This window comes from Bubalus kerabau, chromosome 17 (assembly GCF_029407905.1).
Source record: "Bubalus kerabau isolate K-KA32 ecotype Philippines breed swamp buffalo chromosome 17, PCC_UOA_SB_1v2, whole genome shotgun sequence".
Taxonomy (NCBI): domain Eukaryota; kingdom Metazoa; phylum Chordata; class Mammalia; order Artiodactyla; family Bovidae; genus Bubalus; species Bubalus kerabau.
In genome coordinates this window covers 30373862-30390153 of record NC_073640.1, presented here as the reverse complement: position 1 = coordinate 30390153, position 16292 = coordinate 30373862, and positions in this window count along the sequence as shown.

Here is a 16292-nt window from a genome sequence, read left to right as displayed (position 1 = left end):
TATCTCAAGAGAAAATTTTTTGTTAAGTAAAACAGTATACCTCACAACTCTACCCCTGTCCAGAGCTGAATGTGTTTGTCTGTAGAAAAGGACTCTGATGATGGCATCTATCCCAGACCAAGGTTTGTCACATTCAAACTTGGTGAGATAAAGAGTTCGCCATCTCACCAGGAATACATTATAAAATCTATTTTATCCGTAGAACTACGACACTGCTACCTGCTCATCCTCTTTGGACTTTTCTTTCCAAAAATTCAATAAATCCAACAAACAGTTACCCATGAATGATTGAAAACAAACTTGTGAAATGAACCAATGACTGCTCAAATGAAAATACCCAAAATGTATATACCCAAATCAAGGTAATTAGAGAACAAATTTCTGGGTTGAGTATAATCTTTTCTTCTTTAAAAAGTAAAACTATATCCTATTATTTCATAGCTCCAGAGCCCTTTTTTCTGCTCTCCTTATTCACACACACACACACACACATGTGTCAATAAGTGCTCAATCTTAGGGGAAATTCTATTCTTTGCAGGGAATTGTGAGACACTATGTTCAGTCCAAGTTCATTAGTTGGGCAGCAGTTTGGGGCTGTTGGTGTTGGTATGTTGTGCTTTTTTCCTTTCTTTCTTTTTTGTAATTTTCCTGTCATTATCATAAAGATATATAAAACCTTCCACAAGTTTTCAGACATTGTTTGAACTTCCTTTTGTAACCCGTTATTTTGAAGACTTCAGTCCTTAATGATTAGTGGTTCTATAGAGGCCATGTCTTAGAATAGTAACTTTTTAAAATCTAGGTATATCCAATTACCAAATTTTATTGAATATTATTTTAAATTTACACAAGATATAGCCATTTAAAATAAACATTTTTTTCCAATAGGATGGGTTTTCAAAAAGGGAAATGGAGATAATCCTGTTGTTAAGGAATAGTAAACAACAATGTGGGCTTCCCTGGTGTCTTAGTCATAAAAGAGTCTGCCTGCAATGCAGGAGACATGGGTTCAATCCCTGGACTGGGACAATTCCCTAGAGAAAGGAATGGCTACCCACTCCAGTATTCTTGCCTAGAGGATTTCATGGACAGAAGAGCCTGGCGTGCTACAGTCCTTTGCATAGAGTTGAGCAGAACTGAGCAACTAACATACACAACACGATAAGAAAATATAGACAGGCTAGGCTAATAACAGTCCTACTTGTGACTAGAAGACAAAGGCTCTCATGTACAACTGGATATAATTAGATGAACTTTTTTGTGGTTTTGTAGCTGTGCATTTTACCTTTAAATATACCTTTATTGATTTCATTGAAATAATCACTTTGCATTGGAGGAGGAAATGGCAACCCACTCCAGTATTCTTGCCTGGAGAATCCCAGGGGCAGCGGGGCCTGGTGGGCTGCCGTCTATGGGGTCGCACAGAGTTGGACACGACTGAAGCGACTTAGCAGCAGCAGAAGCATGTGCCATCATAAGGCATGTTTCTGGTCTCTGTTGATATGATTTCTGTTCATATGATTTCATATATGATTTATGATGTGTGGAGTTCTAGAGTCTGCTTCTACCAAGAACACCACTATTAACTCTTGCCAGAGCAAGACAATAGTCATACAGTAGAATTCTAGGATACAAAGCATTGAGATTTCTATTTCCTGTTTTCCTCACTGAAAGTGGTCATATGTCAGTTCTTTACAGTCTCTTTGATATTCAAACATATGATTTATATTGATACATCAAAGAATTACAATAAAAGGTAAAGTATCTTGAGAATTCTAGAAAATCACAAATAGTCTGAGTACCATAGAGTCATTGAAGACTTTTGGAAACTTGGGTACAACCAATCATGTCAATATGTTTCATGTTTATTTCTGAGATTTTATTAAAATTATCTGATAGATTAAAGCCTAAATTTATCAACCTCAGCGATTAATCTGGTGCTACTGGGGAAAAGGAAAAAAAATTAGACTAATTCTATCATACTCTTGTACTCAGAATTCCTTTGGGAGCACATTTTGCAGATCCAAGTCAACCAAACTCACTTTGAGGTCAAGGACTACTTCAGGTGAGCTTCAGTGAAAAGAATTTTGCCATCTGTTTGATATATTATTCATTTAAAATATTCAGAGAATTGCAGATGCCAAGAGAGGACATTAGATTGAGTATGAGGCCTCCTATGCATATTCAAGCAGCTTTATATATCCTTCATGAATCAAAACTAAGTGACTAAATGAGAAGGTACAGAGAATGGACCACAATGAACAAAAGGATGCAAGAAGTCTTCCATGTGAAATCTAAATAACATTAAGCCATGGCAATATCTTCAAGGTCAGGTATAATAAAGAGATTTAATTTTGTACCATGTGTATTTTAATCTTCTAAGAATATTATTAATAAAAAGTAACTTTTATCAGTTCCTCGACTTGTAATATGCCAAATAATGCCCTAAATTTTTGAATTTTAAGGCCAACAAGAGATTTTATATTTTGGAAATGTTTTCTGTCTTATATTATTTTCAATTTAATACATCCAGATATCAAGTTAACAAATAATGAAGACTCTGGCCCAAGTATGCATATACACTAATATGTATGTGTGTACATATGCTTGGTGAGTGCATGCATATTCACATTTATATGTAAATGCATATTTATTTTTATATTTTATATTAATTTATATAATTTGTGAATGAAATCACAAATTCATTGTAAATATAACTAGCAGAATAATTTTTAAATATTATCTTCATAAATTAGCTAGTTGTATATAAAATATTTCAATTGGGTTATATATTAATTAGCCACCCAAGGAAATGGCAACCCACTCCAATGTTCTTGCCTGGAGAATCCCAGGGACGGTGGAGCCTGGTGGGCTGCCGTCTATGGGGTCGCACAGAGTCGGACACAACTGAAGTGACTTAGCAGCAGGGAGGATAATTCTATTATACAAAGCTAAAATGAACATTGGGTCTTTAAAGAAAAAAAATAGCAGGTTTAAGCATTGAAATAGATAACTTAGTTTGTTTCCCTACTTAACAACCTTGCACTCTGGTTAACATGAAAATTTCCCAGTCTAAAGTTTGTACTTTTTTCACAAGGGGCAGTTATGTCTGTAAAATCACAGCAGGTCAAAGTAGACCTCTTTTTCTCACTTTTCTTACCAATCATCAACTTTCTCCTTTCAACTAAAGTGGTTTTACCATATTTTATTTACTTTAATTCCTTCCTTACCCATATATTATTTGTCTATCGGTTTCAAAGCTAAAGAACCACAAAGAAATTGAAACATGTAAAATATCATGTATGAAACGAGTTGCCAGTCCAGGTTCAATGCACGATACTGGATGCTTGGGGCTGGTGCACTGGGACAACCCAGAGGGATGGTATGGGGAGGGAGGAGGGAGGAGGGTTCAGGATGGGGAACACATGTATACCTGTGGCGGATTCATTTTGATATTTGGCAAAACTAAGACAATTATGTAAAGTTTAAAAATAAAATAAAATAAAAAAAAAAAAAGCTATGAGCAATGAAAATAGCTGTCTCAGTTCCCATGCAGATGGATTTTGATACATTCATTCAGAAACTTACGATGCATCTTGAACATTCTTTGGGCCAGCAGAGAATAATCACAACTAAGAATGCCTGCCAGTGCAGGAGATGCAGGTTCAGTCCCTGGGTTGGGAAGATCCCCTAGAGAAGGAAATGCCAACCCACTCCAGTATTCTTGCCTAGGAAATCCCATAGGCAGAAGAGGCTGGTGGGCTACACACAATGGAGTTGCAAAAGAATCAGACACGACTTAGCGACTAAACAACAACAAGAGCACCAGGAAACTAGAAATACCCAGTGTGCTCACTTAGAATAGGGGCAAATCCACTCTACTGAACTACAAACCCTGAGCTGTTCCAAATTATGGAATTAGAATTTATAACAATGCTGACTCCAATCTGTGAACAACTAAAACAATTTACTTAGAAATTGTATGTTGAATTTTCCACTGTAATCCCAGCCTCTGAAATAGAAAGCATTCATTAATTTATTTAGCAAATATTTATTGACTCTGTGCTGTGCTGTGCTGTGCTTAGTTGCTCAGTCATGTCCGACTCTTTGCAACCCCATGGACTGTAGCCCACCAGGCTCCTCTGTCCAAGGGGATTCTCCATGTAAGAATAAATAAAAGATTCTATCTTAGGTATAGTTTACATTAGAATGCAGGAGAGTGTGCATTTGTGTACGTATATGTGTATCATATATATGCACATATATATACACAAATTACATATACATCTATGCTGTTGTTTTTATTGTTGTTCAGTCATTAAGTCGTGCCTGATTCTTTGTGACCCCATGGACTGTAGCCCACAAGTTCCTCTGTCCATGAGATTTCCCAGACAAGAATACTGGAATGGGTTGTCATTTCCTTCTCCAGTTGGAATTTCTTAGACCAGGAGTCAGACCTGCATCTCCTGCATTGGCAGGTGGATTCTTTACCACTGAGCCACCAGGGAAGCCCACAGATACATCTATATATACATAGGTTTGTGGCTCTGTTTGTTTGGTGATGTTAAATATTTCATCACATTGTTAAATATCTCTTCTCTATAAAGAAGAGATAAACATCTGTTTCACAAAGAAAATATTATTTTTTCCTTTCCTTTGTGACCTTTTGTTAATCCATTGAAATGATCAAAGAACCAGCAGCCAAATTCTTGCCTAAATGTTAACCATTAGTTATTTCCTGAAGTTCCATCTCTCTGATGATCAGCGATTTCTAACTCGTTCCCTGCTTTCTTCTGGTTGGCAAGGTTTTTCATGTAACTGCCCCCTTGCTTTTTTAGCTTTCAGCAGCTTTAGCATGCCTGCATTAATTTATCTCTCAGATATAAATTGCATGATATCTGTAATCGCTATGATTATAGATCTAAAATGCTACTTTCAAATCCAGTGACAGAATTTGGTCTGATTGAGCTGGATTTTCTGGGTGTCCTGTCCTGTTTGCTTGACAAGTGGCCTATGTCTAAGATTTGCTGGATCATGTTTTTGATTGATGTATTATTCCTACAAATTGAAATAGACGTGCTTCCTTCTTGCCAGAAAGATTTATTTTGAAGTGTCATCATGGCTTCTACAAAGGACCCATATGCTCAGGGGATAAGACCCTCTGTTCAAACAGAAACAAATATAGCAGTTTATATCACTATCTTCCCTTATTACTTATCTATGCATTTTGAAAAAAAAATAGGGGTTCTTACACAGAATCTGAAGCTCCCATTTCCTACTCAATGCCTGAATTTCCTCTGCTAATTCTCCAAGCAAAGATTATGCAGCCTTCTGCTTGACCACCTTCAGTAATGGGGCAGCGTTCTTTTCCTCTTTGGGGCACAATCAGTTAAGCTATTTCCAAAGATGAAATTATTAGATTGTCATTTTTTAATCAATTGAGAACGTGCCTTACTTTTTGACACAGATTTTTCATTCTAGTTCCACACAAAATACACCCCACCCCTCCATACCTAAATAAATCATACTTCACTTGATCAAGCATGACCTTCACTGCTGCTGCTGCTGCTAAGTCGCTTCAGTCGTGTCCAACTCTGTGCGACCCCAGAGACGGCAGCCCACCAGGCTCCCTCGTTCCTGGGAAACACCTATTGAATTGCACCCTAGTCCTCAGAAGATAGGTAGACCCTCTTCATGGATAGCTGACTGGGGAACAGGACCACAATTTAGCACTTATGTTACAATTTAGTAGAGAAGCCATAACTTGTATATCTGTTAAAGCTCAAAGACACATATAAAAGCCTGATACTAGGATCTCTGGTTATAGTCAATAATTCCTTTGTCAGAATTTTCACTTTTCAAGTTCTTAAGAGAGAGGAAGAAAAAAATGTTTTAATAAGTAAACAAAAGTATCCATCATCAGGAATCCCAAGTGGCTCAGTGGTAAAGAATCCGCCTGCAATGCAGGACACCTAGATTCTAACCCTTGATCGTGAAAAATCCCTTGGAGTTAAAAGTAGCAACCCACTCCAGTATTCTTTTTTTTTTTTTTTTTCACTTCAGTATTCTTGCCTGGGAAATCCCATAGACAGAGAAGCCTGGAGGGCTACAGTCCATGGGATTGCAAAAGAGTTGGACACAACTTAGCAACTGAACAACAACAACATCATCTAGGTGGGCTGTATCAGGTGCCCTGGTGAAGCCATCAGGGTTCTGAACTGTTCGTTTTTCACTTCAACTTCCTTAGTGTGTGAGTTCAATTATGTCAAGTGCTTCCTCTATGAGGTGAGGGAACATGACCAAAGAGAGCTCCATGTTCACAGCCTGTGACTCCAGCAAATGCATTCTCGTTCCTTTGGTCGAGATATCACTACCTTGTCTGAAAGGACCCTGATTACCCCAAGCAAAGGATATGGTGCTACTGGACAGGCCCAACACAACAGCATGGGATGATGAGGGAAAGTTCTTTAAAGGAAAGAAATCTGGGCAACCCATCTAGATACATCACAAATGGGTGTGAAATTTTAAAGTGAATAAGAATGTCAGCTGCACTTCCTGCCACCCTGAAATCTGGCTTTCGTTATCTAGTTGGAAAAGTGAAACCTCCTTTTTATTTGTGGAATATGTGATGATGGACAGCAGCTCAGTATTTGTAGAAATTGCGTTGCATTTTAGTCTCCTGGCATAATACCTCCCTGAACCTGAAAGACTTTCCATTCAATAATGTCAGAGAATAAAGTGGTAGGTCTCAAAAGATGAAGGAGCTGAAAGATTACAATTTAGCAAGACTCTGGTAAGTCAAAAATGAAGACCAGGCAAGTGCGCAAGCAAAAACCTGGAGATTAGTAGAGAGTTACATCAAGGGAGGCTAAAAAAAAAAATCCTACATATAGCAATAGGTCATTATATAGGTGTCCTTGTTACATAGGGATGAAATTAGTTTCCACAGAAGGATTTCTAAATATTCTGTATTCTACCACAATATGCCTTTCTCCCATCCTAAACATTTGATTCTTTAAATCCATAAAAGGTGATTTGGATTCATATGCCACACTCTTAAAACATATTTACACAAAGTTAAGTTTAGGAGGTAAGTGCCCTGCTGCTAAGTCACTTCAGTCGTGTCCGACTCTGTGCGACCCCATAGACAGCAGCCCACCAGGCTCCCCCATCCCTGGGATTCTCCAGGCAAGAACACTGGAGTGGGCTGCCATTGCCTTCTCCAATGCATGAAAGTGAAAAGTGAAAGTGAAGCCGCTCAGTCGTGTCCAACCCTCAGTGACCCCATGGACTGCAGCCTACCAGGCTCCTCCGTCCATGGGATTTTCCAGGCAGGAGTACTGGAGTGGGGTGCCATTGTGCCTTAGGTACCTGAAGTGGTTTTTGCCATCACTAGTAAGTACTTCACTCAGTGATGGGGCCATAGTATTTGCTCAGGAAGTGTTAAAATAAAAGACTGAAAATCTTGGACCAGTTCACTTTGAAAGTCCTGACCATTTCTTCATATCTGTCTCTACTTGTGCAATTTAACAAATCAATTCATGAAATTTGTATCAGATTCTTTTTACTCATTTGGTTTTTTCTTTGTTTCAGAACCACAAATTGGTGAGATATATTCTAATGCCATGGCACAGACATGATAAATTTCTCAAAGAATTTCCATGACATTTTTTCCTCAAAGCAATTCTGTCATCGTGGTAGATATTACTGCCATGTTACTCAGATGATGGAATGGGCTCACCATAGGGTCTTAGGAAAATTCTTAAACTATTGAATTTAGTAATTCAACTTCACTCTCCTCTTCTGATTGCTGACTGGGAACAGCATTCAAATGACTTCTCTGCATAAAATATAGGGGAAAAGATACTACTGACAGAAAAAATACTTCCTGTCTAAAGTCTGTGCCAAACAGGAACAATGACAAAAAGAGCGCCTAATTATGTAAAGTTTACTGCTTAATTTAAAAGCCTTTTTTATTGTACAGGATCCTTTTAATTACTGCTGTGAACTGCTATCTCCTGTGATCTTTCATGTATACTGCCATCTGTTTTTAAAATATCTTATGATCTTGAAATAACATTGCATGTAATTTGCTGCCATTTATTCAGTCTACTGGGAAGATGTGAAAGACCCCACACAGTGTGACTGCAAATCTCAGGGCTTTCTACGAAAGAAGGAAAACAATGTCAATTACAAAAACCCAGTATGTTCTCAAATCTCACCTGGACTGTAGCCTTTGGATTAATAAATTATAGAAAACAGTACTGCCACTAATTAGCTGCATGACATTACATGAGTTAATGGATCTTGATGGTTTTCAGTTTTCTCACTTGTATAACGAAGAGAAGAGAAGAAAATCAAAGGATTTGTGGACTTTAATATCATGAAACACAGCCTAGTCATCCAAAGGGATTCTTGCTCTGTCTGCAAAGAATCCCTTTGTGGACACACAGACACAAAGACACACACAGTTAAATCAAGGCTTTGACATCATCAAAAAGCAGAATCTTTGCTAAAGAGTTAATTCTAGGCTTGGTTTTACAATGTCCAGACTTTCTGTGGTTACTGAAATGATATAGAGGGAAAACAAGAACAAAACTAACCTTAGTTCATTACAAAAAAAAAAAAAATTACTCATGTGTGTTATTATATTAGCATGTTATTGTGTGTGTGTATATATATATATATGTTTTTTGGCATGATGCATAGGGATTCACTAACTCAACAAAAATCAAAACTCAAAACTTAACTATATCGAGTCCACAAGGTGAAGGAAGTTGGGGAAATCCAAGTCAACGTCTTATTAGAGCTTATAGCTTTGCCTTGCACATAGTAAAAGTTATTAAATATTTACATAGAATTATTTTAGTATTTCATAATTTCATGATTATTATTTGAGTGGATGAAGTAAGTTAATGTGTAACAGAAAAATGCAGTCTGCTTAGTACCTGATACATAGTAAGACTAAACTTTTAAGTAATTAATCTATTTATTTGAACAAAGAAAACTTGTCAAACTGTTTAAAAGACCCAGATTTCTATTTCCATCTGGGATTATGTTATGAACATTTGAAGGAAATGATTTAAAAACACACAAAAGGCATATATGTAAGAACAATAAACCCAAGGATCAACAATAGCAAAATATTTGATACAAGTTGTTAAAAATGGCAATCATGGTACATCTATATGATGTATTCTTAAAAGAGTAATAATATATATAATAGTTATCGTTAAGTAAAGGAGACAGTAGAATAGAAATTGTATAATTATTGCCTGACACTGATTTAAATTTACTTCAAGGAATACGATATAATTTGCTAATATAGTACATTAAATTTTATGTATAGTAAAATATTTGCTACCTTTAACATATAATTATTATCTTTATTACTTAAAATTTATTTAATATGTTACATACAACAAATAGTATATAATAAAATGAAACACAATATATGTGATACTAAAATTCTTAGGATTTACAGTCATCTCAGGTTCTAGAACTATGGATTGATTTTATATTTTGTAAGTATTACAAATTTTTTTTTGCATAAAAATTGAAAAAGGTTTTTCCTGATTCTTTTTTTTTTACAAACTTCTGTTTTAATTTTAGTACTGCTACTCATTTGTGGGGCTTAAACAACTTAAGTTTTCTTCTGTTTCTTCTGTACAACGTGCAGGGAGAAGCTCAACTGAAAATTACTTAGGCCAATGATCCAATCAAAGAAGTGAACTAGCCAAATGGAGCAAGCTTATCACCCAGCCATTACACAATCCTTGTGGAAACATACATTGAAATCCCATATTAATTCCAGAAGAATACTTGAGCTGCACAGGTATACCATCCATTCACTATAAGACCCTTTAGTGCAGAAATAGCCCACTGGAATGTCAACAAAAAATGCAAGCACGAAAGCATTGAAAGAAATGCAGAAGTGAAGCTAGCCATAAAGCAAAAGAGAAGCCATATGATGAGGAGTGTGAAAGATTAGAAAGTACATCTTCCTTGTGTCCAAAGCATGCAGACTCAAGTAGCCTCCACAGACTGTGGCCAAGTGAAGAGCTCTGCATTGACAAATCACTGACAAGAAATCCATAACTGTTGGTATTTTCTCAGTGTTGACCACCAGCTATGTTGGTAACTTTTGTCCTTGCTGTTATTTTTAACACTCTGATGGCTGTAATTTTGTGTACACTATTTTTATGTGCAATATGCAGGACTGGTAACACAGAAGCATGGGAAGGGATGAGAAAGAGGACATTTACTAGACAGGGACGTGCATAATCCGCAGCACTTGTTTTGACCAAAACAGGGACCTTCGGTAGAGAGACAGCCACTCTCCAGCAACATCAAAGGGGAGGAGTGAATAGCATAATAACCCTGACATCACTGCCCTCTCTCTTCCCCTCAATCCCTTGAACCTCCAGCCAGAGCTCCAGACCCAAATAGAAGCCAGATACGGAGGGCATCCATTGATAGGGTCAAACAGGTCAGCCTGCTGAGAGCAAAGTGAATAAGAGAATCCAGGGAGAGAGGCTCTGGAGGGCCAAGAGTGGATACCTGGCACAAATCCTCAATTTCTGTCCATAAAGTATTGAAGCCAGAGTTTATCTCAACAGTGCTCTGTACCTTTCAGGCAGCACACTCTTTTTCATTCCACCCAGGATATTTATAACCAAATACAATCATTTTGCCAAAGTGTAACCAAAGGTAAATTAATGTATGACTTTATAGCACCACAATCTAACAGGCTGTTAAACAGCATGATCGAATTAAAGGTCCTGAAAATGGCATAACTAATGGCACTGTCTCGGGAAAAAAAAAAATAGTGCTAATGCAGAGGTTCATGAAATGTGTATGAACCGTATAACATATTCATGCCCTATTACTGAGAATTTCAAAGTGTCTCACTGCTCGAGATAATAGGCCTTGATTCAATTCACTCTGATGTGGCATGAATTTCATGTGCTAATTAGTAAAGCATTTCTTAATGATTAAGAGAAAAAATCAGATAACATTTGATTGGAAACCCAACTGTCAGAGATAAAGCATAGCTACAACTGAGGTTAGAATGAATGCCATTCATTCTCGATTCAGGTGTCTTAATTATGATAATTAATGATTGTATTCTCTCTATAAATGAATTCAACCAACATGATAAGCATATGGTAATTAAAGTGCTTTTTTAGTGTTGGAAATTTAAACAAATGACATCAATAATAATCATGTCCTTTCTTGCGTTTTAAGTTTAGTTTCCTGTTGAAGTCTGTTTTCTCCTTTAGTTATTTATGAGTTTTATATCCTTTCAGTACTTTAATAGCAAGTATATTTCTAGGAGGTGATATCTATTGGCATTGGATTTCTGACAAGAATGTAAATTATTTCCCATTCATTGACATTATAGAGAGTGAGTCCTGCTCTCTATCAGTGCTATGGAATTTTTTTTTTTAATTTAAACATTTTATTTTATTTTTAAACTTTACATAATTGTATTAGTTTTGCCAAATATCAAAATGAATCCGCCACAGGTATACATGTGTTCCCCATCCTGAACCCTCCTCCCTCCTCCCTCCCCATTCCATCCCTCTGGGTCGTCCCAGTACACCAGCCCCAAGCATCCAGTATCGTGCATCGAACCTGGACTGGCAACTCGTTTCATACATGATATTTTACATGTTTCAATGCTATGGAATTTTGTTAAAAATAGTGTTGGATTTATCAAACTCCAGTGCTGAGAGTTAATAAAAAATAAGTAACTGACCCAGAAGATATAGGTTAATATGGACAGCATTACATAAGGATGATTACATAAAATTTTATAGGACATTTAAATTCTGAATATTCTGAGTGTAATCTAATCACAGGAAATGGCTTTAAAGGTTCCCTTTATTATTGCAAGGTTTTTCACACTGACACATTATCGATCCAGACTTCATCACCTCTTGCTTGCTCTCTTGCAATCACTGCCCTGCCTCCATCATCTCCTAACTCCATTCCTACACACACTACCTATTACTTTTTCCTTATGTCAGATGATATTAAAGCACTTCCATGATAAAATGCAACCTTTTTCCAGCCTAATCTTCCACCTCTTTTTTTTTTTTTTTTTTGTGCCTTACTCTTCTGGTCAGTTCACTTGGTCATCTATGAGTCTCTCATTCTTCTGCCACCTCAAATGTCCCCAAGTCCTCCAGCTGATTTGGTGCCATCTTTTGAAGTTTTAGCCTTCCCTGGTGGCTCAGACAGCAAAGAACCTGCCTGTCAATGCTTGAGGCCCAGGTTCAATCCCTGAGTCAGGAAGACCCCTGGAGAAGGGAATTGCAACCCACTCCAGTATTCTTGCATGGGAAATCCCATGGACAGAGGAGCCTGGCGGGCTACAGTCCATGAGATCACAAAGAGTTCGACGTGACTGAGCAACAGAGGGTAAAGAATCTGCCTGCAATGCAGGAGACCCAGGTTCAAAGCCTGGGCCAGGAAGATCACCTGGAGAAGGGAATGGCACCCCACTCCTGTATTCTTGTCTGGGAAATCCCAGGATAAAGGAACCTGGTGGGCTACAGTCCATGGGGTTCAAAGTGTTAGATGCAACTGAGCAACTAACACTTTTTGGAAAGATGTTTGCAGACCTTCTGAAAGACCCTTCAGAGATATCTCTCTGGAATTAACATGCCTATGATTTGTATATCACAGTAAGCACATTCACACTTTCCTTCCCCTCAAGACCGTGAGATACTTGCGTATAGGTGTCCCTTTCTCTCCTCAATGCCTGGAACATTTTTGACATTAAATAGATGTTTAAACAATATCCTCAGTAGTAAGATGGATCAATCAATTGCCTGTTCCTTAATAAAACAAGAAAGGCGCCTTTAAGGAATTGTATCAGAAATACACATTAAGGTTTGTTTATGAGGCTCATTTTGTATTGCCCCAATGTGTTGTAGGACAACCACTACCTTCTAATCTATTAAGAGCAGAGAATTAATTGCTCTGGGAGGGGAGAGGAGAGCAGGTGAAGAGGTGCTGATGATAAAGAGATTATGTCCACAAGCCCCAAAACAAATTTATCTGTAGAGATAAACAAAAAGTCTAGCTCACAAACTGGCAATATGAAGCAAGAAAAATGAAAAGACTAAATTTTTATTTGTTTGCACTTTTGCAAAGAGAGAGCTATTCAATCTTGATTCTGGGTGCTCCAAAAAGAGTTATTGAGAAATAGAAACTGGTCAAAGGAACGGAGAGACTGCTCCAAAGCAGAACATAAAGGATGCTGTGACCCTATTTGCTGATGCAGAGCTGAAGTTTAAATAACTGTGTAAACAAATGGACATATCCTTCAGTTCAAAACGTAAAATGATTTATTCTTCAATAGACCTTTCGTTGATTGTCTAAAACCCTGAGTTGGGGATTTTCCTGTGGGTTCAGGAGCTAAGATTCTGCACTCCCCAATGGGAATTTGCTGTATGACTCAGGGAACTCAACCAGAGCTCTGTGAAACTCAAAGGGGTCGGATGGGGTAGGAGGTGGGAGGGAGATTCTAGAGGGAGTGGACATATGTATGCCTATGGCTGATGTATGTTGATGTATGACAGAAACCAACACACTATTGTAAAGCAATTATCCTTCAATTAAAAATAAATAATAGAAAAAAAAAAAGATTCTGCAATCCCAATGCAGGGATCTTGGGTTAGATAGATCCCTGATCAAGGGACTAGATCCTGCATGATGCAACTAAGGATCCCACGTACTGCAACTAAAACCCAGCGTGGTCACATGAATAAATAAATAAGTATTGGAAAAAAAAACTGATTTGAAGAAAATATTTCTTAGTTTCAGGCAAATAACCAATCAGGGTGGATCCCAATGGACACTGAAAACCAAAGTTCCAATATGTTCTATGTGTGAAAAATAGACACAGGTAGATATTTGTGTAGCCATAAGGGGCAGACTATGGTACACTGCAGTTTCTCCATTTTCTTTCTATTCTGTAGTCAATTTTATCTGTTATTAGAATGCTTTCATATGCAAAACTACACTCATCTGTTACTTCAATCAGGCTGGCCTAAGCCACTGTTACATCCATAAGTCCTAAGTCTTGATGTTCAGTAACTATATTTGCCTTTTAGTACGTTTCACTTGCACTTACCATGGTCTTGTACAAGAGAATAATATTTCTAACTTGATTTTGGAAACTCAATATACCGTGCACAGACAGTAACTAAGTTATAGAATAGCCTACTTCCTCAGTTTCAGTACAAAAGTCTACAGGGAGTCAATACTGATCACTATCCTTATATGTTTCGAGGATTCTCACCCGGGGGTGGGGCGGGAGCAGTACTGGGGGAGTGAAGGAGTTAGGGTTTATCCTTTAACAGTCCAGGAAAGTACTTTTTTATTTAAATCTCTTTCTTCCTTGGCATTCTATCTTAATGCGATAGTTTAACCATAGTAGAATTAAGTTCTGGCTTTTTGCCACAGTCTGTTTTGTAAAGTTTTATTTTATAAGATATTGTTTATTACATTTAAAAGTATCGGGTGATATATATTTCTTTTATTTGTAAGATGTTTATAAAAGTAAGTCTACAAAATAAAAAATAGACTATCAATGTATGTTGGGATATGTCACTATGGTCATTGTTATATAATTTTAATACTATGGAAGATGTGTGTTAACACATTCAGTCCAGAACCTTTTAAGCCAAAAAGATGCTGCCAATTCAGAAACAAAGATAAATGCTGATTTGTATTATGCATCTTTGAGGCCAAAGCTAATGGGGCTTAAAAGCCATCAGTGTTGTCTAGAGAAGCAAGGATTTGCATTTCTTGGGGCATTTGTGACAAGACTGCCAATATTTTGACCTCCTATGGATTAATCCCATCAAATTTATCATTGAAAATCTTTTTTCCTAACAATAGAAAAATTCACAAACCACAGAATTTTAAAAACTAAGATCTATCTGTCTTGTTTCTTCTTCTGAAAATAAAACAATTAAATGATAAAAAGAAATAGAAGGAAAAACAAAACCAAAGTTCTAAAACAAAGCCACACAGCATTGCTGTTTTCTCTCTTTCCTGTGAAGCAGCTTCTATCCATTGAGGTTGCTTTGCGAAAAGAAAAGTATGAGTTAGGGGCCAATAAATTGTGTGTTTTCCCAACTCAGTTCCCCACCTTTGCAGTGGGAATTTCCCCTGATAGCTAAAGACTTCTACAGGTCATAATTCTTGCTTTTCCACCCACGTACACTTTTACATAAAACAAGAAATTCTGCCACTGCATGCACTTCAGAGCAGTCAAAATGTGGTACTGTGGAAGTTATTAGTTTTCTAACTTTCCTTTATCTCTTCTCTGCCAAATCATAAAGTACTCATGTTCTGAATTGTTGATCTATCACAGCCTCTGAGGCAATGTGGGTGGAAGGGGTTGGCCTTACTTTGCATATTCACTTGGTGATCATTAGTGACATAATGCAGATGAAATCTCACGATTTCTTGCCTTTACAAATGCCTTTAAGAAATGCTTTGGGGACATATAACAAGGAGATCATTGTTTTCATATCCATTTCCTGGAGATTTCTTCCATCCTGTGCTTAAGATGCTTCTAGCAATGTTAACTGCACAAGGTTGAAATATACTGGTTGATGGACTAAAATACAGCACATTTGTGAAAGGGTAGCTTTTCACATCAGTGGACAAAAATACAATTTAAACATCTTAGAACTGTGATTTTCAGTAAAATCAGTACCAAATGGGGTGTGTGGAAATGTAACTGAACCACTTGCATCTTTTTTATTGAAAAGTAACTTGAACGCCAAGCTTTAGGAAGATTACATTTTACTGTTCTCTAGATGTGACTTAGAATGAAGAGCAACTGCTGTTATTATGGCAAATAATAAACATTAGTCTTCGAAAATGTAGAAATAGGCACAAACCAAAGCAATGTTAACCAGGAGTAGAGATTATCTCATCTCTTCCTATGTATAATTTCTTGCAAATTTGAAATTCCCTTATTTTGAATAATGACAGGGACGATGATGGTAGAAAGTGCTAGCGAGTGGTAGTAACTACACGGACATTATACAAAAGTTGTTATGTGCACTATTTTATTCAATGATCACTTTATGAAATAAGAGAGATGTTGATAAAATGCTAAGAGATATAAGAAAGAATTGTTCAGAGATCCAGGACTTTATTCTGGATTCAACAACCGAGCATGGCTTACAGTCATTTTGGTTTGAGGAGGAGACATGCATTTTCAGCTTTATGTGAGATAGTCATAATATAAATATGTTAAG